The sequence below is a fragment of the Amblyomma americanum genome, chromosome 4 (assembly GCF_052857255.1).
Source record: "Amblyomma americanum isolate KBUSLIRL-KWMA chromosome 4, ASM5285725v1, whole genome shotgun sequence".
Lineage (NCBI taxonomy): Eukaryota > Metazoa > Arthropoda > Arachnida > Ixodida > Ixodidae > Amblyomma > Amblyomma americanum.
Genome location: NC_135500.1, coordinates 59,218,224 through 59,244,630, shown reverse-complemented (window position 1 = coordinate 59,244,630; position 26,407 = coordinate 59,218,224).

Here is a 26,407-nt window from a genome sequence, read left to right as displayed (position 1 = left end):
CTGAGCAACTGCTGCGGTGAGGCTGGACATGTTTGGCGCCGCGGCCCATACAGGGAGCCGGGCCTTCGAGGATTCCTCGTCGGCTGTCCCCGTCCGACGTGTGGAGAATGATCGCAGGAGATCGCGGACTAAATCTCGCAAGCGGACTGAGCGCAGCCTCGCTTCTCTCGATCATCATCTCCGCGTCGCTACAGTTCTCCAGGACAAAGCCAGTCTCGGAGTCTCCATAGAGGAAACTAGATGCAGCAGCCTCTGGAGGTGCGGCTGCTCAATGACAAAATGTGCAAGATCCTCCATCGCCGCAAGACAGTAAAAAAACAACGCCGAATTCCCTAGCCGTACCGGCAACTCAGCAAAGTGCCTGAAAACAAGCCGATGTCCTCAAGTACAGCTCCGTGGCCACGATGCCTTTTCTCGATGCCGAACTCCTTCAAAGCACTGCAGCCCAAACGGACTGCCTCGACTTCCCCAAAGTAAGACGCTAGCAACAGCCGACTTAAGAGATTTCAGTTGACGGCGCCAGTGTAACCGCGCTGGTGGAAACTGGCGCCGATTATTCTGTGCTCTGTGGAAAATTTGCTGCGGCACTAAAAACGGTCGCAACCGCTTGGGATGGCCCACAGATGCGAAATGCAGGCGGCCATTTGATCACACCAAAGGAAACGTGCACGTAGCGGGTAACCGTGCAAGGCCAAACATTCCTAGCAACCTTCGTAGTGCTAGGCGAGTGCTTCCGGGACGTCATACTCGGCCTGGACTTTCTGACTGTAAACGGTGCTGTGATTGATCTGCAATCGCAGCCCGGCAAGTTCTCGACCGAGAAGGCCATATCCGTCGATAGTGTTCTCCCGGCGGCGCTGCACATTCTAGCCTAACACGTGACCGTGCCTCCACGTTCCAGTGTAATCGTAACCGTCGGCACGAAGAAGATACGGCAAATTACGGGTGTCGTGGAAAGGAAGCAGTTATTGCTTCTGGACTTCCTGTCGCCAGGGTGGTTGTCTTCCTCGAAGATAGCAAGGTCAACGTTCTTCTCACAAATTTCAGCAACGAACCCCAGCATCTTAACAAGGGGACGACGGTGGTGTGTATGGACGCTCTTAGTGAAGCTAGGAGTGTGCATAGTTTAACGACTGCTTCAACGACTGAGCCTGATCGACGTGCTGGTGTTCAGTACGACATTAACTCAACCCTGCCGCTCGAGAAACGAGACAAAGTGCGAGAACTGCGAGAACTGCTTGATCGCTACCGTCGTGCCTTCGCGTCGTCGTCACGCGTCGTGCGGACGCTTCTTGCGAAACATCGCATAATTACTGATGAAAATGTTCCACCACTCCGGCAGTCACCTTATCGAGTGTCCGCTAAATAACGTGAGGCTATCAGCGCACAAGTGAAATAAATGCTCGCCGACGACGTTATTCGCCCTTCCAGGAACCCGTGGACGGCACCTGTCCTGCTTGTGAAGAAGGACGGCACCTTACGATTCTGTGTTGACTACCGTCGGTTAAACAACATCACTAAAAAGGATGTGTACCCGCTACCAGAATTGACAACGCCTTGGATTGCTTATGCAACAACACATATTTTCCTCCATGGACTTGAAGTCTGTATATTGGCAAATTGAGGTACACGAGAGGGACTGCGAAAAACGGCATTCCCCAGACGGCCTGTACGAGTTTCACATGTCATTTGGTCTTTGTTCGGCACCCGCGACGTTCCAAAGGCTCATGGATACCATTCTTGAGGTTTTGAAGTGGCATACTTGTCTGGTCTACCTGGACGACATCATTGTTTTTGCCCCGTCTTTCGAGGAGCACCTGCGTCGCCTCGAGGACGTCTTGCAGGCCATTACGTCATCAGGCCTTACTCTTAAAGCCGAAAAATGCCATTGTGCATATGAAGAAATAAAGTTTTTAGGCCATGTCGTGAAGCACCAATGAGTCCTTCCGAATCCCGAGAAAACATCCGCCATTGCCAATTTTCCACCGCCGAATGACCAGAAGGAAGTTCGTCGCTTCCCCGAACTATGCGCTTATTACCGCCGCTTCGAGAATTTCTCTAAATTTGCCTCACCCCTTTCTGATCTGACAAAGGCGCATGTACAGTACAAGTAGGAACCACCATAGCAGATGGCGTTTCAGGAGCTTCAGCGCCGCCTGCAGCCACCCCCTGTGCTGGCGCACTTCGATAAACTTTGATGAACACAAGCGTCCACAGCGATGCAAGCTGCGTTGGTTTGGCCGCTGTCCTAGTTCAAGTTCGGCGGGACCAACCACGTGTCATTGCCTACGCGAGCCGCGCGCTATCAAAGACAGAAGCCAACTACTCTGCCCCTGAAAAAGAATGCCTCGCCATCATGTGGGCAGTTGGAAAGTTCGGACCATACCTTTCCGGCCACTCTTTCCAAGCAGTCATCGATCCTCACGCACTATGCTGGCTGACCAACCTCAAGGATCCCTCCGGGCGCCTCGCACGATAGAGCCTTCGACTCCAAGAGTTCGATATCACAGTCATTTAAAAATTTGGTCACACACACGCAGACACGCCGACTGCTTATCTCGTGCAAACAGCTCCGGATGACGCTGCTGACGACGATGAAGTCTTCTTGAATGCAATACATGCCATGATTTCGCCGAGCACCAACGCACCGACCCTGACCTCCGCGGCATCATTCGTTATCTTGAAGGTGCCAGCAGGAGAGTTCCTAAAGCCTTCTGGCGAGCTTTGTCATCTCTCTGCACACGAAACGGTGTTCTCTTCAAGAAGAATTTCGCTGCCAACCATAGAGAATACTTGCTGGAAGTCCCTGTGAACTTACGCGACGAAATTTTTCACACCTGCCATGACGAGCCAGCTTCCGGCCACCTTGGTGCTACCAGAACACAAGCTAGGATTCAAGACAAGTACTACTGGCTTCGCCTGAGTCCTGACGTTTTGCATTACGTCCGCACTTGCCGCGATTGCCCGCGCTGCGAAGTTCCGCCCGTGAAGCCAGCCAGATTCCTCAAGCCCATTGAGCCGCCTTCACAAGCGTTTCAACAAGTCGGCATGGACTTGCTCGGGCCCTTTCCTACATCAGACTCCGGAAAAAGGTGGATAGTAGCCACTGATTATTTCACACGTTCTGCGGAGACAGCATCTCTTCAAAGTAGCACCGCCATTGAAGTAGCCCAGCTCTTGGTTCATGAAATCGTCGTACGTTATGGTGCTCCACAAGTTTTTATTACGGACAGAGGGGCTGCCTTTACCTCTGAGCTCCTGCACCATATTCTAATTTTCAGTCACACCAGCCGCCGTAGGGCGATTTCTTATCATCCACAAACTAACGGACTGACCGAAAGTCTAAACAAGACGCTTGCGGACATGCTTTCAATGTACGTGGACGTGGAACATAAAACCTGCGAATACGTCCCACCCTACGTCACTTCGCATACAATACAGCCGTGCAGGAAACAACCAACATGACACCATTTAGCCTAGTTTATGGACGCCAGGGGAAGACAACACTCGATGCCATGCTGTCTTATGTCGACGATTATACATATGGTGACGGTGCGTCTTTCTTACAACGCGCCGAAGCTGCCCGTCAACTCGCACGGGTTCGAATTCAGGACCAATAGGTCCAGGATGCGCAACGTTACAACCTACGGAGGCGGCATGTGGAATACCACCCAGGTGACCTTGTCTGAGTTTGGTCTCCTATCCGACGACGCGGACTTAGTGAAAAACTCTTCCGGCGCTACTTCGGTCTTTACCGAATTGTTCGACGCCTTGGAGCCCTGAATTATGAAGTCGTACCTCATGAGGCTCAACAATAACGACGCCACCAATGGACCGAGGTGTCCACGTGGATCGCCTGAAGCCCTACTACGTGAGGACACCCTAGCTCTTCTCGGAACCCCTGCTTTCTTTTCAGCATCGGGTCGATGCTTTCGGAGGAGGGGGCTAATGACGCCAGTGCTCGTGCATACCAACGCGCCTATCAAGAAGAGGAGAACGAATGGTTGAGGAAACGCTTGTCCAAGGCTACGCCGCTGCTGACTCTTGGCCCCTTAACGCCAACGTGACTCTCGGCCGCTTTAAACCGACACCCGAACCGGCGCCGTCCAGCCGAGGACCATCACCTCAACACGCTCAGTCTAGCCGGGGATCGTCGCGTCAACGCGCTCCAGACTCGTACACTGGCGCGCTCACTGTTCGCTGATCCCTCGGTCAACTCTCGGCCGCCTAGCCCTCCGCAGAGAATAACCACTTCTATGCCTGCCGCTTCCAAAACACGCGACACTGACTTTAGCGGGCTCACAACATTTGCTTCGTCAGCGTTGTCCATTTCATTTCCTATTGACATGCCCAAAGAAAAGACCCCTACAGGCGCTGGTTGCAGGCAGCAGATTTCGCAGTTTGGAGATGTTTTTACCAACTGATGGAACTGTGCTTTTCTGCAAAGCGTGCGAAACTTCGGTATCAAGTGAGAAGCGATGCCATGTAGCGCAACACGTCGCTATTAAAAAGCGTAGAGCCAGCCTGAAGCGAACGAAAGAGGGACACCTCAGCTGCTACTGGCAGAGGCTTTCAGTGGCAGTTTTACAGCGAAGGAATCGTCATATGCCAAAGAGTCGTGTCAAGCATTTTTGGCGGCAGATATCCCGTTGTGGAAACTACAACAGTAATGTTTGGAGCTTCCTCGAAAAGTACACCAAGCAGCATGTTCCAGATGAATCAACGCTTCGTAAGAGATACGTGGAAGGGTGCTACGACGATGCTCTCACTAAAATCAGAGACGAAATTCCGAACGACTCATTAGACGAAACCACGGATGCTAGCTGGCGGTATGTGGCCAACTTCATCGTCGGAACATTGAGCCCAGAGAAAGCCGGACGGGCAATCCTGCTCAACGAAGATGTCCTTGAAAAGGTGAGCCATTAGATGATAGCGCGTTTTTTCGCTTCATCTCTGGAGCTTCTGTGGCCAGGAAATTTTCAGTATGATAAACTACATTTGTTCGTCACGGATCGGGCATCCTACATGTGCAAGGCAGGAAAGGTATTGAGGCTTTTATGCAAGATGGTTCACCTGACCCGCGTTGCTCATGCAATGCATCGTGTTGCCGAATGTGTCCGGCTCTTTTTTCCCCAAATGGACGCGCTTGTATGTAACACTAAACAGGTGTTTCTTTAATCTGCGCCAAGAATTGCTGTTTTCCGAGCCACAGCACCTGACATTTCTCTGCCGATAAAGCCTGTTTTGACTCGATGGGAACATGGACAAACGCAGCAGTATATTATGTACGGCACATTGAAGTCGTCAAACCTGTCTTTGAGGAAATCAAGGTTGACGCTCCGTGCGCGATCAAAGCAAGAGCTACGTCCGAAGAGAGGAGTTTGGAAACAGACCCGACATACATCAGTGCAAACTTCTCAACATTGACAGAAGGGATGACAAAGTTGGAAAAGGGTGGACTCTCAATACATATATCATTGAAGGCAGTCGAAGAAGTACAAGCAGCACTTCGGGGACTGGAAGGAAAGGGCGCTACTGCTTCTACGAAGATGCAACAAGTGGTAGAAAATAATAGAGACCTACAAATTTTTCCCAAAAGAGAGACCTACGAGGAGACGATACGGACACATCAACTGAAGGCCTGAGCCCTGTCATGTTTTAAGTTCGCGCCACTAACTTCATGTGATGTCGAAAGAAGCATTTCAAAGTACAAATCTATGCTTAGCGAAAACCGAAGGAGCTTCAAGTTCAAAAACCTGCGAATGTGCTTTGTTGTAGCGTGCTTCAAATGAGGACTGCGTACGCTCTGGGCTTGACTGACAAATCTTATACTAATAAATAAAGAGTATTATTCAATGCGCCTACTTTTGCTTCATAGCGCTTATATACATAATTTTGATAACCTAGATGCTTGCCTATTTCGAGGTTTTTTTAGTTCCTAAATTTCCGAACCCTTGATATTATGTAGCAATTGCCCGGGCTGGTTATATAATTTCCTTCATTTTTGTATTTTTTAATAAGCTACTACTAATAGTACTTCTCCCGGCAAGTAAACTGTATACAGTCCTCTACTGCGGGTGTGCAAAGCGCCGTCTCTTGTTTGCTAGCTCGGATTTCAATGATTAATTACAATCTGGTGTCTGGAACGCATGAGAAACCTTCTGACCAGTGAAAAAAAAGTCGAAAAGCCTCTTTCAGGGCAAGAAAGTAGCCAAAGGCAGTGCGAAAGCGCAACTGGCTCAGGAAAGCCCGTTTCTTTTTGAATTTCTTTGCTTTTTGAGAAAATGTTTCCGATCGATGCAGCTTTCCATTCGTCGTATTGCATCAAGTGATACTAAATGGCTTTCTCTGCAACTACCCTGAAAACCCCATTCTGCTGCTATCAGCCGTCTGGCTAAAGATATGCACTAGCTAGCAGATTTGCTAATAGAGGTATGTACTACTACTACAGATATACTACTAGCTAATGTTTCAGCCTGAAAAGATTTAAACTTCAGCAATGCCTATTTTATATGAAATTGCCATCTGCAAGTCTTGCGTGAACTTGACTCAAGCTACACTTGACGCAACTAATATACTTCAAGCTTTAAGGTGTATATGCTGCCATGTGCCGATTTCTTTACTAATATTTCATAAAGACCATTGTTTTCTTCCGTGCATTGATGTTATGTTCTTCTGGGACATATTACATGGAACAATTACGAAGGATTTTGATATCACACACTACAGTATCCGTTTCTTTCCTGTGACGGAAAACTGTTGTGATCTGTTTATGCTGCTGGGACTATTTAGTCTCTGGGAAAGCGGCATGATGTACCACCACGCCGAATTACCACGGTCGTCGAAATATTTGTTTCGTGAGCAATGCGCTTTGGTGCGCCGAGTATATGCTGCCCTGGCAGAGCCGCCTAGCTGGCTCCCCTATCTGGATGCATGTGCGTGCCTCCCAAACTTTCGATGTTTTGGAAGGTGGAGTCATGCAGGGGTATGGTGGCTTGCTGTTTTGCGGCGTAAGCATCCTTATATTTTTCTTTTCCGCTCTATTTCCGCAGATATGTAGTGTAGCGAGTAGTGAACTCGCTTAACATGCTGAAGGCCCGGGTTTGATCACCGCCGGCAGATTTTTTCATTTTTATTTTTTATTTCTCTTTTAGCTTAAATCGCATGGTGCTTATTGCAGATAAGCAATTCATTTTCCGCTTCTATCCTGCTGTGAAACGAGGACTGGATATCTGGCGAACAACCGCAATGATAAACCAGAACCAAAATCTCTACAGCGCAACCTTGAAGTTGCTGCGAACTTCACGATCCCAGCATCGCCTCTGTGATCCGAGCAACGTGCGACGCTCCGAAAATTTTTATTGTTATTTAGAGCAAACCCGAGGGCACACCAAGCTCCGATCTGCATGCTGCAGATCGTTAAGGTAAACATTGCCTACAAAGGAGATTGGAATTGTTTCTTTCAGCTTGGCGTGTGCCAATTGCACAGAACCCGCCACGCAGACGTGAGCTGTCACTTAACGAAGTTGTTGGCTGCGAGCTGCTTTCAATTTTTTTTTCTCTTTCATCTTGTGAAGCACTATAATTAAATCAGAAGTGGATCAATTAAGACTTTTTATTTGACATGAATGCTTATATGGCCTGGCTGCCAAAGGCAGGGCGTTTGCGTCGTCTTGTCCTCTGTTTCACTACAATCGCGGACCACGAAAAAAGGTCCTTTCGCCGCTCTTTCCTGTTCAATACCAGCGTGAACATGTGCGCAGTAGAAGTGCAAAAACATGTGATTTAAATCAATATTGTTCTTCACTTTTTTTGTCGACAATAAAGGTTGTGTTGTACATAAATAATATTTATCGCCTTTCACTGTACAGTCAATAGGAGGCAAGGAAAAGGCTATTTTGAATCGGTTTGTGCAATCGCCGTGGTACAGCAGGGCAAAAAACTGACTTTTCAAACAGAGCTGTAAATTATAACTCAATATTAATGATCAAATGTGGGCATATATACACGGTCCTCTCGGCACGTTTAAGAACAAACTAAACGCATGCGTGTCCTAACGTCCTACAAAAGTTACAGTAAATCTTGAGGATTACTGGACGACACGAATACTAGGTTGTCTACCAACGGGCAAAACCGCGACAACCTGAAATTCCCAGTGAATTTGAATAATCTGGAAAAACTCAGGGAAAACTCGGGGGATTTCTGCTTATATAAGAGAAAATTAGCTGCAGTTCTACATATAAGAAACTAAATCGCCATAATGCTGCCTCGAGTAAACAATGGGGGCTGGCATTGCACGGATTGCCCAGCACGGCGTTAAGCCCGGGATACATGCGCCGTTTTTTCTGACGATGTTCGCGCGGCAGAAAACGTCGCGGCGTCGCGACGCCCGGCCGGAGATACATGGAGCGAACAAGCGGCAGCCCGCCACCGCGTATCTCTCAGCGCGAAAGCAATGGGATCAACAAGTGGCAAATACCATACAGCGAGGAGCTCTTTGAGATCAGCGACGCTGGCGCCTTATTCAGAATAACGAAATTATTCATTTAGACACCACTAAACTGACTGCAGCACACGTGCATAGATATCTACAAGGTTTTGCGTGCTCGAATGCATGCGGTCGCGCACCTTTCGATGCCCGCTCAGCCGTGGCTACCATCAGCTGCGGTTTTCATCGGCACCTTCGCTTCAGGGAGGAAAAGCGGGCATTTCCATCCAAGATTCGGTCGTGTTCTCCAAAAAAAGTGACATTTCATGTCTCGTGAAGCGTTTGTTTCCACGATAATAACATTTCCGTGCAATAAACACAGCAGTGCTCGTCGGCCATGGCGGCCATGTTGGCGGCGGCGGCGGCGAAGGCGTCCAAATCGGAAGAGCGGGCTTTCTGCGCTGCTATTCGCTTGCTTCGGCTGCCGCTTCCGGTCGCGTCGGACGCCGCGCGTCAATATCTGGTGGGGCCAGATCGGCGGCGGCGGGCGTGTTTTCGAGGCCGGGCGTCAAATGCGCGCCGTCGGGCGAAAATGCCCAAACAACGCACCATGTATCCCGGACTTTACGCGTCCTCGCCTCGGCGGCCGCTGGCCTCCGACGTTGTGCTGTCAAGTGGAGCATCCCAGCAAGGCGGAAAAAAGCTTTGCGGTGCCGGCGGCGCTTCCAATTTCTAAGCGTATTACGTCGAAAGCGGACAGTTTCCCACGCTTCCCCGGTGCTGTGACCGACGTCAGAGCGCGCGCTTCCTACGGTACGCACGTGCGCTTTTCGACGGCCAGCGGCCTCCCGTTGTTTTTCTGTGTTTCCGAGTGGACAGTTCCAACAAGGCGGCACAAAACGTTGTGGAGAACTTGCGATGGTCTCAAATGAATTCTTCCTGCCTGTGCATTTCCTTGATGGAAGCGTCCAAGGGATGCACGCACGCGATGCAGGCGTCGAAGCTTTGGGGAAAAGGAAAATAGCTTCGCGCCTTTTCGCGATCTGCTGACGCTAGCAAAGCAACGAATTCTGTCCGTACTTAGCTGCGCCGTTTTAAACCAACTTAGTTTTATTGACGGCTGTGGTACCGCAGGCAAGCTGTGTGCGACGTGTCACGCAGGACGGCCTTCAAGTGCTCTTTTGTCCAGGACTAGACAAATGCGAAACATTGCGAATTTGCAGCCTGGATTAGGCCCGTCGAAAGTAACCCGAACGCAGCGTGCTGTGCGCTGTGCAGAAAGCAGTTTTCGCTCAGCAACATAAGAAGAGCGGTGACAAGTCACGCTGAAGGTAAGAAGCGCCGACTGGCCATTACCGGAGTCGGGACACCCTCTGTAGCCTCATTTTTGGCACCGCCGACCACCGTTGTGACCAATGCCGAGCCAGTGCCGTCAGTTTCTGCGCATCCTTCAAGTGCTTCAACTACTGCGATGGACGTCCAACGCGATTGTACAGCAAAGGATATCTTTCAGCTTGACTAATAGGTCATAAATGCTAAAGTGATGTGGTGCCTCAATGCTGTTATGACGCACACATCACTCCGTGCTGCCGCGGCATCGGCTTCTCTGTTTCCTTTGATGTTCCCATCATCAACTGCCGCCAAGAAAATGCAGCTTGGCAAAGACAATGTAGGATATACTATTGTCTATGGCCTCGCACCTTTCTTCAAGGAGAACCTTATCTCGGAAGTAAGCCAAGCCTCGTACCTCGTCGTGGTATTTGACGACCCGTTAAACAATGTTGCGCAAAAAGAGCAAATTGACGTGTTGGTTCGCTTTTGGTCGGATGCAGAGCAGAGCGTGAAAACCCGCTACTTGACGTCATGTTCTGGGGCGCACGCGGACCGAAGAATCGGTGTCCGGTTTTAAAGCCTCCACAGATGGACTCTCCCGATCAAAAATTATTCAGATCTCGATGTATGGGCCGAATGTAAATAAACTTTCTCCGTGGGATCTAACAAGAAGTATGTGAATCCAGCGACGCCAGTCATATTCTCGAAGTTGGTAGCTTTGGCTTTCATGTTCTGAACGGTGCTTTCAAAACCCGGCACGCGGCGACAGGTTGGCAACTCGTGGAATTTCTTCGTCCTTTGTACAAATTATTCAAATGTGTACCTGCCCGACACGCTGAATACGTACGCATAACCGGGAGCAACATTTACCTTATGAAGTTTCTCACTTCATAGCTCTTTCACTTCTTCAAAGTACGGTTTCTATAATCTGCAGTTCCTCTGAATAGACTTGAGGAGAGAGAATCGCACTTGTGATGCTAAAGTTCAGGTCCCGCACCATTGCGGTTACTACTATCAGTAGATGGAAATATCTCACATTTCAAAAAATATTTGTTTCCGCATGCATCTTCATTTAGTTCGTATTTGAAAATGTTCAATTCGATTCGTTGTTTGTTTTAGCATTTTTTTCGAAAATATTCGGTATGTTTTGCATTTTGCTAATCTCTTCCCTTTTTTTAAATGAAATAAACACTACTCCTTACTATCCAAATAAGATTAAATCGTTTATTTTATTTTTAACATAACATGCTTACTGGAGAGTGATAATATCGGGCGGCTTTGTGTCACTCAGCTTGTTTTCGCATACAACAAAACACTGTGTTACTCAGAGAATTTTGCAAATGCACTCAAGGAAAACCTGGGAAACTAGAGAAATTGGAAACGTCAACATGATAAACACCCTGCAATACATTCTTCCTTCCTTCGTGTCTAGTTTGGGTGTGTACTTTCAGGACTGTCGCGTTATTTTTGCTCTGCTTCTTTTGTGTATTCACATTTTTGCGGTTAAAACTAACGCTGTCATATGGTAGACACGTTAACGACGGTAACTATGGCCGTGCGGTTTATGCGGCTAGGCTTATGCGGCAACGAAAACAACGGCAACGCGTTGCCGTATTCGCCATTTGATGGTACGGCTATGTTGAAGCTCTCTATTGGCAGTACAGCCACAGTCGTATCAGTGTGCGTACAGGTCACCGTATGTTTCTCTGTACATGAAGCTTAAGCAAAGTAGCATATTAAAGGTGTAGAAGAACGCTACTTTCTTAATCTTTCAGAGAAAGGCGTAGTTTTCTTGGAGAAATTGGGACACTTATCCGTGTTTTCTGCATACATATGCTGCACTTTTCTTAAAAAATAATTTCAAAGTTACCGATGCATTTTTCCGATTTTCCAGAAGACTGAAGTTTGGCGCTCGAAGCCTTCGCCTATTGTTCCGGCGTTCGTGTGACATAGCGCCGTCACGAGATCTCGGACATCGCTTGCTGACAGCATCTTGTCTGATGAGCGCATCAGCACCAGTCGCACTTGAAAATGCTCAACAAATGGTGAATCAGGAAGGTGGGTGTCCCTGTTCCGTTTAACGTGAGTGGACCCTTCACAGAAGAAGAGTAACGGAACCGTAATTTTCGGGACGTCACAGTGAAGTGAAGGACAAGGGATGTAAGCAAACTATTCCGCGCAGACGTGGGACAGTCGGATTTCCGTCCAAAATCCCATTCGCCAACACTGGTTCATGTGGAATTAAAACTTTCGAGCTCCGCCTGCGGGGTAAGAACGGCCTGGTAAAAACGACTATATAGACTCCGTTAAGGTAATGCGCAAATATATTCTGCAGATTGCTATGGAGTCTGGTTTCTTTTAACAAAAGCAGAGTGCTGCAGCAACTGCTGATAGAGTTGTGCTACAGGCAAGCCTGCAGGGTCGCGATCAGGATACTTCTTGGACAGGACGTGCCACGTGCGGAAATTTATGACAGAAGTTTTATCGCCCTTGCAAATACGCGAGGGATTGGCTGTTGTGTACATCGACACTGGGTAGATGTTGCAGATTCCTCTCAGCGTCATCAGTACACAGCTGGCTTTTACCACAAATCCCTGTGCATCTCAGGATTGGTCTCCGGCTAGAGACCAATGGGAACAACGCTCCAAGAATTCTGGAAACCTGACGCCATTGGCATTATAACAAATGCGGGCTACAGAAACAGAAAATTTGATCGAAGTGTTGTATCTGTGCCATTCTTCCATGCGTCTCCTCCGTGTTCGTCAAGCACGGCGCACATCTGTCACCGACTCAACACGAGCAGGGGCTGGGGCCACGGTGCGATTTTTTCAGGAGTTGCTCTGTCATTCATTTTGCAAAGACTGCACGACGTGCATCCTGGTATGCCTGCAATGAAGAATTTAGATCAGTCAGCTTCTGGTACACGTGCTTCGACCACGACACTGATAATCTTGAGACCGTGGCCGCAACATATGCTGCAGTTGTAGTGTTTGCCGCTGCCTCTATCGCAGGATTTTCCATAGCGAAATCTCTATTGCTGCTTCTTATAGAAATGGTCCTTTCTGGACGTGTTGAGAGGCGCGTCGTTTTTTTTCGTGTGAGCGCTGAAGCAAATGGATCAAGGCGAGCTGCCTCCGAATTCTTCGACTTCGAAAGCAACTGTTGAAGTGCTGTGTGGCATTTTCGCGAGATTCCGAGGCTGTGTCTGACAATGATCATCAGTTTCCGAGCGCATCGAGAACGGAACAGCGCTGTCCAATTTAAAACAGTTTGGAGTGTGCGGTGCACACCACCATAAATATAGACCACGCCTGAATGCTGAAACGTTGCTTCATACAGCTTCTGCTGCGCTTCAGCGTTACGCCGACACACGACAGACAGTCGCCCGCGCAGGGACAGATTGGATTAAGGCAACAGACTCGGTTATTCCTTGCTTTGTGTGATATCGGTTATTAGTGCAAGCCCATGTTCATGACGTAGGCCGTCCTGATAAGTGCTCTAAAAGCAGAGGCATCTTTGAATAAAGCCACTTTTTGTTCCTGCCCTGGCTTTGCTGCGTTCGTGTCTTTCCTCGGACACGACAGAACAACTGGCGACGAGGATGGGATGGGACGATTCTGAAGCAAGCACCGGCACGGCGGCTGCAACGGAACGGACGACCGTGGCCACTATCAGAAGGCAAGCATTTCAATATGGCAATACCAGGAGTTTCGCAACGTTTCGGAAGTATGCCAGAGTTTAACCCAAGAAGCGTCAACGTCAAGTCGCATTTCGAGAGGTTTGAAAATATTGTAACCCTTAACGAAGTTTCGGAGGCGAAGAAGTTGAGGTTGTTCTTGAACGTAGTAGGCAGTACTGTGTTTGAGGAGCTGCAGAAAATTTTAGTTCCCGACAGTCCTGCTGACAAGACTTTCGCAGAAATAGAGAAGGCACTACATTATTTCCCGCTCATTTTAATCCAAACGCCAGAATATTTAATCTGAGTGCCATTCAATTAAATCCAGGTGCCACAGAAATTAATCGAAGCGACAAAGCATTTAATCCAAACGCCAGCGAGTTTAATCCTCATGCATTCTCACACTAGTCTGCTCAATCTTAAAACGCGGTCTACAAGTCCCAGACGCGTTTTCGATGAGTTGTTACTGACGAAGCATTAGACACCCAATGATAAAGTAATAACAGCTTTTTTAATCATAACATACAAGGGCCGGGTATATATACCACCCACCACATCAACCGAAATACAGGGTGAGCGCGAAGCATTTATTTGTTATGTTGGCCCTTATTTATGATTAAAAAAGTTGTTATTATTACTTGCTCATTGGGTGTCTAATGCTTCGTCAGTAACAACTCAATCGATAATGCGTCTGGAATCTGTAGACCGCGTTTTAAGTTTGAGCGGCCTAGTGTGAGAATGCATGAGTATTAAGTTCGCTGGAGTTTGGATTAAATGCTTTGGCGCTTGGATTAATTTCTGCGGCACCTGGAATAAAATGTGTGGGACTGAGATTAAATATTCTGGCATTTGGATTAAATTGAGCGGGAAACAATGTAGAACACCACTTGAGTCCCGAGTATTCCGTAATCGCCGAGCGTTGCAAATTCAACAAGCGCAAGCAGCAGGAAGGGGAATGCGTCAAGGACTTCATGACGGAACTTAAATATCGAGTTCAAGGCGCTTCTGCACGATGCCTTGAGGGATCGGCTTGTAGCAGGATTGCGCGACCAGGATACGCAAGGCATATTTTTCGCAACGAACGACTTAAACTTTGAGAAAGCGTCTAAGATTGCGCTCGAAAAAGAACTTGCTGCGAGGCAAACTAACGAGTTACATTCCCAAGAAGAACGCTTGACCAACATGAATATGGTCCGAGAAAAGGCGGAAACGAAAGCCAGACAGTCGGGAAGTAAAAAAAGCAATGGCACAAAATAACGCCGCCTGTTATCTCTGCGGAAAAGGGCATGATTCAGACAAGTGCTGGTATCGAAACGCAAAGTGTCGCGCATGCACGGAAGACGGGGCATCTACAGTCGATCACTAGCGTGCTGTCTCGTCTGTTCCTTTTGCCTCTGCCCTTGTGCTTTCCACGCTAGTTGCAATGTCGCCGTCACTAACGAACTACAGTCGATGTGCCGAGAAAAGAAAACCCGACAAGTGAACTACGCGGAAGCGACAGACGATGAATCGGATGATTCATAGACGCATTACGTCGTGCTATCCGCGGGAGATGGAAAGCAAGGCTACAAAGTTTTGATGGAGATTGAAGAAAGCGCATTTCTATGATTTTGAATACGGGCGCAGCTGTCACAATGATGCCTGAAAGTGTGTTCATGCAGCGTTTTGCGAAGGCTAAATGCAAGCCAACAAGTGCAGTTTTGAAAACATGTACAGGAGAGCCTATAAACCTGAAAAAAAAGGCAACCGTAACCGTTGAGTGTAACGGCCGCAAAACTGAGCTTCGAATGCATGTAGTAGAGGACCAGGGCAAGGCTATGCCTACACTTCTAGGCCGAGATTGGCTTGAAAAGTTGCAGCTTGACTCGAAAAGCGTTAGTGCCATCACAGAAAACACTTATGTGAATTCCCTGCGGAAAAAATTACCGGAAGTCTTCCGTACAGCACCGGGAGTGGTTCGCAATTTCGAAACCAGGTTGATGCCTTTCGCTACTGAAGAGCAAGTCAGCAAACAACTTCGAAAGCTGGAAACCCATGGCACCATAAGAAGAGTAGCTACGAGCAAGTGGGCTACTCCCATTGTACCTGTTCCGAAGCGTGGTGGCGGAATAAGAATTTGTGTAGACTACAAGGTAACAATTAAGTACTCAAGACTCATTGCTACCCACTGCCACTTCCTGAGGATCTATACTCAATGCTAGCCGGTGGTAAGGTATTTTGTGCTCTGGAAATATCCTCGGCGTACCAGCAAGTGCCTCTCAGCGAACAATCCAAGCCTCTGCTCACGATAAATACACATAAGGGATTGTACGAATTCTAGAGGCTTCCTTTTGGAATTGCGAGCGCACCGGGATTATTTCAGGCCATGATGGACCAAGTACCGGAAGGCATTCCTAACGTCGGGTGCTATATAGGCGACGTCATCATCGCAGGCAGCAGTACGGAAGATTGCTACAGAACTGCCACAAAACCCAAAAGACTCAGCGATCACAACATAACGCTGAAAGAGGAAAAATGCAAGTTTTTTCGTGGTTCAGTTTTCTACCTAGGGCACAATGTTTCGGCCGAAGGGATCTATCCCACCGCTAAAAAGATCAAAACGGTACGAGACGCACCAGAGCCCAGCAACATCACAGAACTGAGGGCCTACTTGGGCCTTCTAAACTTCTGTGGCAAGTTCTTTCGGAATTTAGCAACTGTGGCAGTCAACTATCCATCAGCTTCTTCAAAGAGATCACAAGTGTGAATGAACGCAGCAATGCAAGAAGGCATTTGAAGCAACTAAAGAAATGATTTTGAACAGTGAAGTACTAGCGTTCTATGACGTCACAAAGCAATTGGACTGAGTGGCGATTCTTCCGCTTACGCCTTGGGAGCTGTGATTTTCCATGAAATGCCGGACGGAATTGAACGACCCATCGCATTCGTTTCACGTACTTTAACAAGCAGCGAGCGGAATTATGCTCAAGGGGAAAAAGAAGCGCTCGCGCTGATATTCAGATTGCGGCGGTTCCATCGCTACCTGTATGGACGCAAGTTCAGCCTATACACCGACCACGAGCCGCTTATCGGACTTCTCGGGCGTGATAAGCCGTTGCCAAATTTAGCAGCAGCACGGATGCAGAGATGGGCACTAACGTTAACAGCCTATCACTATGATCTCAAGTTTCGAAACGGGAAGAAAATGGAAGTCGCTGACGCACAGTCACGCCTGCCGCTGGCGACAGCTTCGGACAGCGACGAGCCGGAGTTCTTGGCTCTTGTCGACGCAACTCCGCTAACAGCTAAAGAAGTCGCTCGGGAAACAACACGAGACTCGCTCCTAACGCACATTTTAAACTACGTTCTTTTGGGATGGCCATAGCGTTACCCTGAAGAACTGCGACCATTTTTCGTACGCAAAGATGAACTGTCTGCAGAACAAGGATGTTTGACTTGGGACAACAGGGTAATCGTGCCGGAAACCTTGCAGGCACATGTACCCTCGTTGCTACACGAAGCACACCTAGGAATGACTCGTATGAAGATGCTTGCACGGGCTTACGTCTGGTGGCCTTCTCTCGACAAACACGTGGAAGAAACTGTTCGAAATTGCCAAATTTGTCAAAGCACTCGTCCAGCAAAGCCGTCAGTGCCTTTGAAAGCCTGGAGGTATCCCACAATGGTTTGGGAAAGGGTTCACGCAGACTACGCTGTAAAGGTCGGTTTAAATCTACAAGTTCTGGTCGACGCGTACTCTGTGGATTGAAGCGTTCGTCATGATATCTACGACAAGCGCTACAGCCCAGGGAAAACTGGACACACTGTTCGCAGCCTACGGCTACCCCGAAGAAATTGTTACCGACAACGGCCCACAATTCACTTCGGATGAATTTGGAGAGTTCATGAGGCACAAAGGTATAAAACACACAAGGACACCTCCACAATTTCACCAGCGCTGCGACTAGGAACAAGAACAGAGAAGGAAGACAAGGACAAGCGCTACTAACAACTGAAAGTTTATTTGAAAAAAACACAGATTATATGCACACAACTGACAACCCAAAGCGCCTGCTCTTCCCCCACCAGGCACGCAAAGGAGAGTTAAAAATCTAGATACAAAATTTCACACTCATGTAAGTTTACAGATGGTGTGCTAACGCACGTGTCGAAGTTCTTGTGAATGTGATAGGCTTCACACAACTCCCTAGTTAACTGATCTGGATGTCTGAATTTAATCTTAGCCCTGTTAAGCAGAGGAAAGCATGCTTTTTTGTTAGACACACCGGGTTTGTTTAGAAGACAATCTCTGTAATGAAGGGACAGATTTGATGAAGGAGCACCATTCAAAGAGGTTCTATGCTGACGTAAGCGTGTATTTATGCATTTACCGGTTTGCCCAATGTAACTCTTGCCGCATTTAAAAGGTATGTCATAAACCACTCCCTCTGCACATGGCACAAAGGTTGACTCATGATCCACCTGGCATGCATTTTTTCTTTTGCCTCTTATTTGCTTCTGTTCCCGGGCTCTTTTGTCAACAATAGCACAAACCTTGCCTAGTTTATTAGGGACCGAAAAGAGCACTTTTACCCCATATCTAGTGCCAACCTGCTTAAGCCTATGGGATAACTGATGAATGTAGGGTATTACCGCATACTTCGTTCTGTCATTGCCGGAATTTTCCTGTGCTACATGTCTACCACACGACTTCATCTTCTTCAGGATCTTGTTGCTAGCAAGCGCTATCACATCTTTGGGGAAGCCCGCTGACCTTAGCCTTTGAACTTGCTTATCGAAACTGCTGCCCAAAGTATGAATACATGACTTAGTAAGTGCAGATCCTAAACAAGACACTGCTATGCCACATTTAACTATTTTCGAGTGCCCAGACTGATAATTTAGCAAGGGCTTTTCCGACCGCTGTAGGAAGGACCAACAAACATGATTCACCTTTTTCTCCAATCTAATATCCAAGAATTGCAGTTGATTATCTTCCGGTAATTCAAAGGTAAATTTCAGACCAAACCCGCAGTTTTCAAAAGTCTTTAAAATGTCATCCACATGTGCCTTGAAGTCATGGGATTCAACAAAAACAAGATAATCGTCTACATACCGGAAGATTTGTTTTACACGGTTGTCTAAGTTAACTTTAATGCTCCTATCTGCATAGGAAAGAAAGATATTACTAAGTACCGGATATTACTAAGTTCCTAGTCGCAGCGCTGGTGAAATTGTGAATATGTACCAACTAGCTCAAACCACCATTTTGCTAAAGGACACCTCCGTATCATGCCGCTTCGAATGGAGCCGCAGAGGGACTGGTGAGGACGACAAAGGAAGCTCTCCTAAAACAGGTTCTGAGCGATGAAAATGCTGGAGAAAAGAGTACAATGCAAGAATGCCTGAACAAAAATTTTTCTACAGAAGCACCCCGCACTCGATGACTTCGCGAACACCTCCTGAAGATTTTCTCAAGCGTTTGCCCCGAATTACATTGTCTCTTCTGAAACCAAGTTTTGCAGGGGACATGACGGAGCGTCTGAGACAAGACACGCAACAACGTAACGAACAAAGAGGGTCAGCAGAATCCTTTTCCGTGGGGGATGGAGTCTACGTGAAGACCACACGTGGTGAGCGTGTATCATGCAAGGAAGGTACTGTTGAACAAGTAGTCAGCCCAGTCACATACATGATTAGGGTGGAAGGTCGCCTCCAGTTCACTCATGTTGATCACCTGCGGCCAAGACAAACCACCGTGTGGACTCAAGCCACAAACAACGGCTAGTCTCTAACCTATCAAGGGAATGAAGGGATCGGTCTAGGAGGCTCAGAAGTTCCAAGAGGTCTTTTTCAAGAATTATCTTCTCAAGAGGTTTTTTCCAGATGGCCGGGGTGGGGAAGCGAAGTGCAAAGCCAACCTTCTACAAGAGGCCCAACGGAGGTTACCTCATCAGAGCCAAGGGAGGCCGAGGACGAGCAGACCCCTCAAGCCCTACCACCCATTAACCCATTAACTGTTGCAGGAGGAGGGAATCCAGAGCTTAACAAGACCGGGTCCAACTCCATAGGTGAGGTGGAACCTACAGGCAACCAGTCAGCAGCATTACTGCGACGAAGCACCAGTGTTCGAAACCCTCCCGACAGATACACAACAGAAGACTTCAGAAGAGCAGCAAATAGAAAATGACTTTGGTTTCACAAAGACGGGAAGAATGTGATATCGGTTATCAGTGCAAGCCTATGCTCATGACGTAAGCCGTCCTGATAAATGCTGTAAAAGCAGAGGCATCTTTTAATGAAGCCACTTTTCGTTCCTGCCCTTGGTTTGCTTCGTTCGTGTCTTTCCTCGGCCACCACAGAACACTTTGGCGAGGATGAGAACTTTGGTGATAAATCTGCCGCGGCGACGCCGTGGGCGCCAGCCAAGCTACTGTACGCGGCAGGAATGCATCTCTGGCCACGGTGGTATATGAGCCTTCCAGCCAACTAAGGGTGCGCTACACCGCGACGGGAATTTCAGTCTGTCGTGTCGTGGCGATAGACATGTCCGTGAGGCACCAGTCCCAGGTGAAAATCTTCAACTGGAAACTCAATTGGGAGCAACTGGTTTCAACTGGCAGCAACTGGTCCCAGTTGGAAACCAAGTGGTACCAGTTGGACACAAACTGCTTCCACTTTGGATCCCAGTTGGAAACCAACTGGTCCCAGTTGGAGATCAAGTGGGAGGCAAATGGTCCAATTCCAACCAACTGGTCCCACGTTGAATTCCTTAACACTCGCCAGGCCTTGCGCCTCGTTGTTGCGGGTAAGGAGGCGGCATTGTTCACTTTCTGGCTGGCCGGCGTGTTGCCCCGAATTAGCTGTAGTGGCAGGTAAGGAGTCCGAGGCAGGAATTGGCTTTCACAGCACACCTCTTTCCATGCAATGTGAAAACAGGCAACTTTTGGGTGGTGAGCTTAAAGCACTTATTCACCTGAAAATTAAGATGTTTTCTATATTTCCGCTAATCATAGGGCAGCTAATAGACCTCTTTTTTAATGACACAGAGAAAAAACGAGACATGTAGCGCTCACGCGGGAAAAAAAATTTCCTCGGGAAAAGTTGAGGCTGGCAGATAAATGTCAAATATATTCTAAAATATAACGTTTTATGCGCTACGCTTTCAGAAACAAGCATGTAAATACGCAGAACAGATGCTAAACTTTCTGGTCAGTACAGAAAGAATTACTCGCGCGAGGCGCGTTGGGCTATTATGGAGTGCAATGCCACGGTCGACCTCGGGCCGCCTTGAAGAAAGTTCGATCCGTTTCACTGATAATGGCGCGGAATCGTTGAGAAGATTCGTGCTACCTTCAGAGAGGCTTGAAAATCAGCGAATCTAATCGTCAACGACCAGAACGAAATTTAAAGGCTGGCACCTTTAGACAGTCAAGAGCGCAGCAGTCGTCTCAATCCGAACTAAATCAGATGAATGGACGTCACCTTTTCGCACAAAGCCGACGATTGAATTTGCAAAGTAAAGTGTCAGTGCTGCGGAATAGAGAAAACACTGTCTTTGCAGAGCAATGTGGGTGCGAGTCGAGGATGCCACTTTAGGCGCCATACTAGTGATCGCTGCGTGTTGAATTGTTTCGCGAAAATTTTGTAATATGTACTTCTGCATATGGCTGGTGAAAAAAAAATGGAATCCCATACTAAGGTTCGGTTCTTCTGCAACGTGGTGAACGGCGTTACTTCTCCAGAAGAGGCCTCGATTACACAGAACTGGCCATTTCGCACCATCGATCAAATTGAACAATTTGAATAGGCATGGTTAAGGAGAGAGTTAAAAGAGCGCAACCTCTTCCGTCTTTTGTTTGCCGGCGAAGCGAATCGCGATGGCGTTCCCATTCCGCGAGCAGCCCTGGACGGGTGCCGAACTCGAGGGAAGCTTCGATTTCAACCGTCGTGCGCTGTTGTCAGCTCCCAAGAGGAGCCCTCAAGAGGCGTTGGTGTGGGCCTCTTTTGCACGCATTTGAATTCCGCAGTAGCTGGTGATAGCGAGGAGTGGGTTTAGCCGTTGTAGGTCTTCCGCTGCATTGTCGTTCAATACGGCCACTAGGGGCGATGCTTGACTCGCCCTTCCTATACGCCGTTTAATATCGACAATTCTGCCACAGTTGGAGAAAGTCAGCAAATACTTTTCGGGCTGGTCGGTAAAAGATACTGCAGAAGGAGAAAAGGAACTCAAAAAAAGAACGAGTGGCACGAAAAAAGAGAAAGTGAGAGAGCATTCGGCGCAGGAGTAGCAGCAGTGGCGAAAGCGGGCCATGGTGTTACGTCAAACGTGTCACATGACCTCTCTCGGCTCGGGAGGCCGGCGCAGCAGCGTTCGCATCCCTGTGTGGACCTCCGAGGGGGGCGCGTGTGCGAAGCTTCTCCGGCGAATTACTCGCGCCTTCCGATTTCACCGTCACCCTCCAGCCCTCGCCGCGACCGGCCAATCCTCCTGCCTGCTCTTCTGACGAGCTCGAGGAGACGCGCGCCGACCGGCGCCCTGCTAGGGCTTCTCCACCGGCAGTCGGCCGCTTAGGCGGCCGTGTTCCTACTGCCCTTGAAGCAGGCCTCTCAACCCGTCGACCGCTTCGGCGGCCGCATAGTCTACGCCTACCGGCACAGCTTCTCCGGTGCGCCGTAGTTAGCTGCAGCGGCGACGGCCCGTTCCTGCGAACCTCCAGCAGCCCGCGCAGTGAATATCGTCGCCGGCGGCCCGGCGCCTGCTATGCTGAACCCAAAATCGAGAGTGGCCTTCCTGCTGCCCTTCGCCCACCCCACGCACATCTTCGCGCCGCTTTCCACGGCGGTCTTCAGCGATACCGCAATCCTGCTCCCTTGCTGCAGCCTCCAACGGTCCTCCCATGCTTGCATCCTGCAATCGTGCAAACGACCGCCGGACCTCGTGGCGCCAGCTGCCTGACGTCACTTGTGCATACAGAACCCTGCGCGCCACCGGAGATGGCGGTATTCAGCGTTCGACGCCGCGCTGCTACCCTGTGGCAGCCTCCTGCGGTCCTCTCTTGCTTCCGCGTGGACTATTCACGTGGCGGCCGCCTGCTGACAGCCTCCGCTGCCCTGCAGTCCATGCTGCGCCCCTGGCTACTGACGTTGCTACTTGTGGTGCTGGCGATGCAGTGTTTATCGGCCGCGCTGCAACTCTGCAGAGCCACAGTCTCGGGTAGCGACACAAAGTGACTATGCAATGCAGCCGTGTCACCAAACTCCTGAACCGACGGGGTTCAGGCAAGCGTTCATTTTGTTTTTTGTTGCCATCTGGCTCGTAAAAGATTTTTTAACGCGTATTTGGAAATGTGCTGGCTTGAAATTCTCCAACAGCGTCGCTTTCAAATCAAGGGCTTATGTCGTGCACCTCGCCAGTGTTTGTTCTGTTCGTTTAAAATGTGTTTATTCCGCCATCACTGCACTGAACAGTTGGTCATTTCCAGTAACCACAGTTCCTGAATTTCCTGCTGTGCTACAGCGCCTGTTGTGTCTGTTTCATAACCTGGTCTTTCGCGCAGGTCAGTTTAAAATGACATCGTACGAAGTTGCCCAGATGTCCAATCTTCTGCGTTGCCTTACTCATTTTGATTTGGCCTGGGAGGCTTACAGTGTTTACAACGAAAATCTCCACTGGCGGTTGCTCGCGTGACCACAAACCGTGTTAAATATATCAAAAGTGAAGTGCGACACTTTCAGACGGATGGTCGGATCGGACGCTTCCGTTTGCAATCGTGGAGTGCTAGTTTCACTGTGTAAGGAGTTCTAACCCCCGAATGCAGAAATGTAACTTGGCTCGAACTTAACTTCCATCGGTCCCAAGTGAGCTCCATCGTGTTTCATAAACCAAACTCGGCTTGAAGTGCGACTTGCAACCGGCTTGGCTCGATCCTAGTTCGGTCCAACTTCAAGTCGGCTGAGGAGCTTGCTTGAAGCTGACTTCGTCGTATTTTCCAACATGGCCACCTACCGATCGGACGTCGCGCGGAGGGTAGCTGCGTTCGAGTTCGCTTGCCACGCCATGGACGTAGTATTTTCTGAGGCCCATTCGTTGCCGAAGATTCCACGGCCAGCGTTACGAGATCGGGGGAACCCCATGGAGCCCTACGACGACGAGCAGTTCCTCGCCCGCTATCGGTTCTCCAAGAACGCCGTGCGGGAGCTGCTCACCGTGTTGCCCCTGCGTGAAAGTCCCGACAACAGGGGACAGCCTGTTCCTCCGATGCTGCAGCTACTCCTGGCTTTGAGGTTTTATGGGGCCGGTACTTTCCAAACCGTCACCGGGGATCTGGTGCGGATTTCGCAGCCCACGGTGTGCCGCGCAGTTGGCAAGGTCACCTTGCTGATTGCCAAGCTCCTGCGCCCGATGCTGGTGCAGTTTTCAGCCGTCTCGCAGTTTGAAAAGCTGATGCGGGACTTTTATGAGATCGGTGAATTCCCTGGTGTGACCGGCTGCATAGATTGCACGCATGTCCGCATCAACAGCCTGGGTGGTGCAGATGCGGAAGTCTACCGAAACCGCAAAGGCTATTTCTCCATCAATGTGCAGGTGAGCAATGAAAATTGAAATTCTCTGAACCGTTACCACTGTTCAGCTCATTCGTATTCGTTCGCGTCGTGTACGTGCTGTCATTTTATTTATTTCCCCGCGGTGCTACGAACGTACAGTCACAAGATTACTTGCCCGAAAGACGCGGGTTCGATCCCGGCCGCGGCGTTCACATTCCGATGGAGGCGAAATGCTGGAGGCCTGTGTACTGTGCGACGTCGTTGCACGCTGAAGAACGCCAGGTGGTAGAAATTTCCGGAGCCTTTCACTACGGCGTCCCACATAGCGAAATGTTTCTCTTCGGAATATGCGATCGAGGCCCAGCATTTTGTTTTAGTACTGCTTTATGTCGTAGCTTTGTACTCCATGAAGAGTGTAGCTTCGTTCTCCATGCTCCATGAAGAGTAGCACTACATTCTAGGCGCTATATTACCACGCAATAACTGTGCAAATCCACCGCAAGGAAGGTTAGTTAATGTTTCCAATGACAGTGCATGACAAAGTTGACAAAGCTTGACCACACTTTCGAGCTGTGGCATTAAATCAACGCAGTATTCCTTTATACGTGCAGGTACCAAAAAGCCCACATAAAGACACGGAATGTGGTCGAAAGGACATTCGGTGTCTGGAAGCGCCGCTTCCCTTGTCTGGATATGGGGCTCCAGCACAAGCCGAAACAAGCTGCAGTGATCATCACAGCGTGTGCAGCCCTGCAGAACTTTGCATGTTTGATGAAGGAGCCACAGCCTCCTATTGAAAGCGCTCCCATCCAGGACGCTCCACCGGCTCGCACCAGCACGACAGCAGCGAGGCGGCCAGAGCACCTGCCACTTGTTGATGCTGTCAGCGACAGCTTGTCGGGAATGCAGGCACCACGGGTGCTCATCCAGAAGAGCTTCACATAGGTAAGAAATGCACAGTTCTCAACACTGTCCCATGCATTTTGAATAAAGCATGTTTATAATGCGCACTTGCTCATGCTACCCGTATCCCAACTTTTGTGCAGGAACTAAAGAAATGTTAGAGCAATGGGAACGACTAGCAGCAGTTCAAGCGGCGGGACGAAGAGGTCGACGAAGTGCAGCTGGGGATCCTGAGTGACTCCTGAGAGTGTGCTCATCATGACGCTCTCTGATCTACGACCGCAGACCTTCACTGCGAATACACCCCTTTACACTAGAATTTTTTCTCAGCTTCGGAAGCTTTTAAGTTTCGAGCTTGTTGCATTAACAGACTGCTACTCTTCCACTTCTAGGTTCTGCATTTCTTGCTATAGTGTTCTATTTCAAATGCTATTTTTCAAGAACACTGTATTGATCTTGCAGGAGGCGAATACCAGAAAAGCTCTTGTTGACCCTGCTGCTGAGGGTCTTAATGGCGCTCAGTTCATTTGTTTTAGAGCTGCTGTCTTGGCGGCTTTGCTTACACGCATGTGAAAAATTACCAGATTTGGTAAAGTACAACAGTTAGGCCTTAGGTGGAGCAGTCGCAGGGCTTGTGCACCTTTCCACAGAGCAAACATTTGTGTGGCTGCTTTGGTAGCGGCATGGAATTCAGGTTCCTCACAGCAAGTAGTTCTGCTACTTCGTCTTTTCTACTTTCACCCTGCTTGCACTTCAAGCTTGGGCTCTTGCATATCTTCCATGTGTTGAGTATAAATTTGTTTTTATGTCACAATTGTAATGACAAAGAAGTGCCCATGTGGCAGCGGGACTGCTCTCGGCGAGCGCGTGCTTCGGGTTGGTGCTGGTGGAACCGTTGACTGTCTGTGAACGCTGTTCTGCGCTTTGTACTTTCTGCCCGGAAAACCCATTGCACAATCATTAATTTCAAATATCCCTTTTACAACAAAACGAGACGTTCCCAATTGCCTACAATGATGAAATTCCAGATCACTGCGAAGTTTTGTTTTCTGGCTTGCCAACAGAGGTGTGTTATGAATCAGTTATTAAATTTCTCACTTTTTTTTGGCTGTATTGAGGTAAAAAAAAACTTGAGTGTATTCTTTTCATTTGGTTTGCTTTCAAGATGGTGTAGAACGGTCGAACCTTCAGCTGTCACACTGGAGCCTTCTTTTCAAGGAACGATGCTCGAGTCGTTTGTTGTGCATTGTCGCTCTCTCTCGTCTCTGTTCAAAGTGGGAGTTGGTTGTTGTCATAGTATCGTGCAAAAGGTCGATTCTTTAGGTCTGAAATGGGCTTCCTGACATGATCCACATGCCTCGTCCAGCTCAATCTCTTACAACAAAGTTGCATAACGGGCAGTAACTGGCACAGAGGAAGAAGCGAAAGAAGTAGCACATGTGCGGAGAGGATTCCAGGCATTGTTGTGTCATGGTGAAACATACCAACCTACAGTGTGTGACCTGTGAGCATTTTTAATTTCCAAGTGTAAAGGTCATGGT